Source organism: Neolamprologus brichardi, chromosome 2 (genome assembly GCF_056152115.1).
Source record: "Neolamprologus brichardi isolate AB-2024 chromosome 2, ASM5615211v1, whole genome shotgun sequence".
In the NCBI taxonomy this organism is placed as follows: Eukaryota; Metazoa; Chordata; class Actinopteri; order Cichliformes; family Cichlidae; genus Neolamprologus; species Neolamprologus brichardi.
In genome coordinates, this window is record NC_142105.1 from 16,151,120 (window position 1) to 16,157,527 (window position 6,408).

Sequence of the window (6,408 nt, forward strand, 5' to 3'; positions counted from 1 at the left end):
AACACGTTTTAATAGTAAAGATAAATATATAATAGATTATATGAAAATACTGTACTTTTTATTTAATTATATCAACTGTGACAAATATTTTTTTATGTTTAACATAAAGATATTTTTCATACTTGATATAATTAAAAATGAAATGTAGATGGTTGTAGTTACTAGTTTACCAACAGGATTTTGACTTTTTTAAGTGTTCTTTTTTTACATCAAATACATAAAACACTATAACAGTGTTTTTCTGATTAACTGTATTACAACAGTGTTTGACCACATCATCAGGTAATTGCATTGTTGTTATACATGTAAATATCTTTAATGTAACATAAAAAATACCACGTTTCATGTATATACTGTCTCACAAAAATACATTTTTTATATAGATCGTTCAAAATTTCTGTATATTTATGCGATAAAAAGAATTCTGTTATTTTACAGTATTCATTTATTTTTTACAGTGTAGTGCTACAGTGATAGATGGTCTAAATTAGTTAGTTAATTATTTAGTTTTAAATAATGAGGTCAGATATATACAAAAAAAATATATATACAAATAATTCACTGAGTAACACATTCCTGAATATGATGCATGGACACTGAAATGTATATCCTAAAGAATTTTATTCCAAAGTATCCACTGCCATTAATTACTAGTTACTTCATGACAACAGCTCTGTCTCCAGGAGAAAAAATGACAAAGAAACATTTAACTTGCCTGCATGTTTCATCCTTTCATGAGCAAATTTGGGGAAAATGCTTCCAGTTGATAGCACGCTGCTTGTAAACCTGAAACCAATCACTTGTTTCTGAAACCTTGACATGGCTTTGTACCTTCAGGTACTGTCAGACACCTGTCGAAAACATGACCACTCACTCTCTTTATGAAACCCCAGAGCACACAGCGGGGACAATGTAATGCACAGCAGAGTCAGGCTTCCTTTGAGAATGGAGCAAACCACTGGCATACTGAAGAGGAAATAGATTTGCCACAGTGCCACAGGGGGTGAGAATGCTCTCCCACCTAGAGAGAGCCTGCAGCATTATTAGGATGTGCAGTCCTGCACAGTCGTGCGATTAAAGATGGATTTCCCTTTCTCAGTGTGGAACAAGGGCTTGATGACCCCTATGAGCTCCAAACCCAGCACAGACCAATAGCAGCAGCTATCCAACTGTGTCTTCCTGCAATGCACCATCTTTAAAATGTCAAAGTGGCTGCACATGTGACTAACTGAAATTCAACTGAAATATTAAGTAGACTTTGATGCTTTGTGACCTTTACAATGTCAGCACACTCATGTCTCTCCAATGAATTGAGATATATCTTTGTTTCTATCAGTCCTTCTGTTCTTTGCATACGTCAATAACTCTAAACACAACTTGAATGGTTCATTGCTAAGAACCTGAGTAGGTGCAGTGACACATTTGAGTAGTGATATGATTATATGGCTCTTGGTCAATGGCAATCAGCAAGTGAGCTTACCACACCTCTACTGCTCGGCATCATCATCCAAACTGCATGCCATGCTGTGTCTTCATCTGGCTCCAGGAATAATATTACAGGGATCACAGAAGATTATATTAAATGGACACAGCTAAGAAAGTGACCATGGAAATGAATCCCAGTGATGTCACACAGATATCAATGACAAAACCCCAGTGTGCTAACGTTAGCTTATCTGGTAACACTAGAAGTTGCTTGTTACCCAACTATAGGCCAAAACCAGGTTGGTGTTCTCACCTTAGGTTGCTTACTTGTGTTGTTGTAGCCTGAACTTTACTGAAGCCACACCCATTTTAATATTTTGCCCTTATAATCAAATCAAATCACTTTTATTGTCACATCACATGTGCAGGTACACTGGTACAGTACATGCGAGTGAAATTCTTGTGTGCGAGCTTCACAAGCAACCGAGGTGTGTACAAATACAATAACATAAAACAAGTAAAATATAAGAATGGCTAAATCTGAGAGTAATAAATATATGTACAATATAAGAGTGTATGCATTACTGGATGTGTAAACTAAATATGTTTTTCTACGTGTGTGTGTGTGTGTGTGTGTGTCTGTGTGTATACATATTTTACAAGTTTATATGGAGTGTGCATAAATTATAAACTGACATTTTTTTTGAGAATTTCTTCAGTCACTCTTCAGCAACATGTTTCACTATTTTCACCCCATAACAGCATCTGTTACCGCACGCTGCTCCTGGTTACATGCCTCAGTGGACCAACAGACCTGGTGATTAAACTGAAGTTTAAAAAAGCAAAAAGGCTGCATTGTGTTCATTATCCTCTAAACAGCTCTATAGACTTGACTCGTGTATGAAATTAGTTGTGTCAAATCTTCCACCTGAGAGCTGCTGGGCTCAGGTGACGTCAGTGCTTCTCTGCAGAACACAGCTGTTCGTTCTCTTTTGGGAAACTCTTGTAATCAGACCTGATATTTTGAATTATTGTCAATTTTTTTCAGTGATCAAAGTTTATGTTGCAGACCGCGTGCTGTGATTTATTCTAGGACACTGCACTGAGCAGACATCAGCATAATCTGCTGCGCTATGCATGTCCATAATTTCTTTACCTAATAAAAAGCAGCTTATTTTTATATGAAGAAAAAAGACTTGCCTGTTCATCCACTGTGCAATGGCTTAAAAATAATAAGCACAAATTTAAGAAAAAGCTGAGTAGACCTTACCCTGATTGAATGCTCGTAACTGTTAAATGTGGACTAGACAAAGATTGTTGTCCTTAAAGAATAATAATCAAAATTATTGCCGTGGTCGTTTATACATCTATTTATATCACAATAGGAATGAACATAATCTCTGTTTATATTAGCTTACTGTAATTCCATGATAACTGTCTCATGCTTATAACAAGGAGGTGTAAACAGCAGCTTGTACTATAGATATGTTCTTGTCTGTACTTTAATCAACACAAATGTAATATGCATTTGGTCCTGGGTTTGTTATGCAAATCACATTCACAGAATCACCAACCATAGCAGGAACCTGTCAGAAATATAGTCCACAGGGCAATGCTGTCATGCCTCTGAATGGATGTCATAGACTGGGAGAAGTTTGTCTTGAGAAATAATATGAAATTTTGACACCAAATGCACGTAAAGGCACCCCAAAAACACAAGCTGTCAACCGGTGCCCCTTTTTGGTTTTCCTCTTTTTAAAAGGTGCCATAGTGTAGACAATGTCAGACCTACATCTGAGAACATCTGAGTGTGGGCTTTGTTTTATACTCTTTAATTGGTAGCAATGGAAGATCTTGCTCCTGTAGTGACCTCCCAGCCCAATCCAAATATCAAAACCGCAATGAAAAGTTCATCATATGAAGTGAAGCATGACTTCCTCCAACAAAAGTTCCTGCAAAACTCTGATAAACTTTACAGTGGCACAGGAGCTGTTTCGGATTATCTCCAAAACTGACCGGGGCTCATCGTTCATGTCTCGCATACTAAAAGAACTGTATGAATTACTGGGCATTAAATCAGTTTGGACCAGTATCTACCACCCTCAGACTGACTGATGGAGCAGCTGAAGAAGACTAAGTCTATGAATTTGATTCATTAGGATGAATTAATTTGGGATCCTGGTTAGACCCTCTCTTGTTTGCAGTGCGGGGAGTTCCCCAGGCCTTCACAGGAATTTCCTCCTTTGAATTCCCATTTGGCAGAGAGCCACGGGGAATTTTCAGCCTAATTAAAGAAAACTGGGAGGTAGGTGGAAGCCCAGCAAAAAGTGCCCAGTGTGTGGAGTGGACCCAATAGCAGACGCAAGAGACAGGATTAAACTTAACAAAACATGAGCCGTTTAATATGGCGGAAAAACACAAAAAAAAAGGCAAGGTGAATCACGATAACACTAAACAATAACCTAAACTGGTAAACCAGATCTAAAAGAAGGAACATAAATACCTGGAACTTGGAGACATGGAAAACAGACAGCCTGACAAAGAACAGAGTGAAACTGACAGAACATATACACAGAGGGGTGATGAGGGAAAAGGAACCACACAGTCAGTCAGTGGTATTCTGTGTTGTCATTGGTAGCCACATCACTCACCTTGAAGTTTAACTTGGGAACAGCCCATTTTATGTCACCATTGGTTATTTTTTCCATCTTTGCTTGAAGATGTTTAATGTCATTGACGTCCTTGTCTATTGTTGCCTCATTTCTGCTAGTCCTGCGCTTTGTGACTTTTGTGACACTAGAAAGAGTTTTATGAATCTTTTTAGTTTTTAGTGTGCTTTAGTTTACTGATGGGAGCAAGCACCCCATTACATGCACGACCTAACAGAACTATGAAAAACTGTAGGCTTGTTAAATTGACTGATAACTGCAGAGAGTGCAGTGCTTGTTTCTAAATGAATGGGAATTGTTTTTTTGTAACACAATAAAATCACATTTAGATTAACACTGGTAGTGACTGGATGTGAGACTCATCCAAACTGGCCTTGGTGACCCAGAGGATGGGGAAGGTGATCAGCAGTGTTTGCATTTAAACCTGACATTAATTAACATTCTCAAGCTCTCCTTAATGACAAATCACAAGTGTAAACACTAAAATGAATGAGGGCTGGTTCACTTTCAGGGCCCTGGTGATGTGCTTGCTGGCTCATTATCACACTGTCACTTGAACCAAGCAGACTGATAATTTTTCCTACTATGAGTCATAGACAGGCCTGTATTTCATGTCCTGCAGTTACACAAAATAAGATATGAATAAAAAATTTAAAAACTGCCTAATTGTATGAATAATTATTGCTTCAAAAGCAAGACGTTGAGTGAGACCCACAGCTATCTGTGTGCTTGTTTATTAGGAGATGATTTTTTTTAGCTTGATGAGTCGTGACAGAAGCATAAAGACATGTTGTCAGTAGTGTCCTTGGTGCTAAGCATAGTGATTTACAACATTTCTGTGAAGCCACATCTCTCTCACTACTGCTCCTTTTCCTTTCTCTCCATGTTCTATCTTTTTGTCTTCCACTCTGTTTCACTGCAGCAGCTTTCTGTCATGTTCTCTGCAAATCTGCTTTAAAAATATATATTTTTATATATATATAAAGCAAACTTTCATGTATTTCAAGTGTTGACAGCGTTATCTCTTACTCCTACACTGGATTAGATTTCCCAAGGTAAACAGACACAGCTCTACATATTCCCTTCTGCTGTACAATTCATTTTAACCACTTAGAGCCAATAACTGAGGTGAAGGTTTTCTTCTCTTGTGTGAACTCTATAGTATGTTATCTTTCATAATCTTGGTGGTAGAGAGAAAGTCATTGATTTCGTTCAACATCAGTGTTCTTTATCTGTTTTTGTTAATTCCTCACCTGATACTTTTAAAGTGACTGCCTGGATGAACTCTTTTCCTGTCATTTTAAAAAGCTTTCCAATCATTTTTCACTCGAGTGTTTAGGTATTTTGATATTCTTTATCTTTTCAACGAGAAAAAAAACAGTTTCAATGAAATGGTAAAAGTGGTGATACATTAAAAATAAGGTAAACAAAATACAGATAATTCATCAAATAAATGAGATTACGTAGTGAAAAAGTGTATATAACTGCACTCTCACTGTTACCTATTTATATTTTGTACAATCAGAAGCATACTGTAATAAAAAACAATAGAATGAATACACAGTGATGTTTACAGAATCTGACATTATTACAAAGATTAAGATGATTAAGATTCTTTGTTATTATCCTAATAGTACGCACTGAAAAGTCATCACAAGCCACATTGCTCAACAATCAATCATTTTGTTTTACCTTTTCTAAATTGTTTGAGCTCACCCATCATATTGGATGTGCTCCAACATCATCAGTGTTTAAAAGCACTAAATTTTTTATGCTCAGTTTCAGTTGACTAGATCCCGCATTATCAGTTTATCTCATTTCTGCTTGTGTGGAGTAATTTGCCTTTTATTAATGATTTTATTGACGTGATTTTAACTGTTTTCAGATTGTATTTCAGTTTCTTTTGTGCACTGCAACCCCTGCAACATTTGGCTATCAGCTGACACTGACTGTAGTCTCACATGAGCCAGTTAGCATAGCTTTGAATTATTGCTACTTTGGTAACTTCACTGAGCACTGGATGACTGATATTTTAGCCTTTCATTTTTTACTTTCCTCTGTCTTTATTGAGGTAACCTGTTATTATCCATACCTCTGTGTGCACTTTGTTGCTCTTTCTAATGTTTATATGTCCCTGTGTTTCTGCATGTGTTCCCTGCCTTTGGGATAGATCCTGTTTTATTTATTTATTGGATCTTCCTATCCCCCCTACTGGCATCTTGCATTGGTATGTGTAGCTACATTAAATGTTCATGTCAGTGCACCCGCCTGCCAGTCCTTGTGTGAGTCGAACATAGTTGTTTTCCTAAAGGAA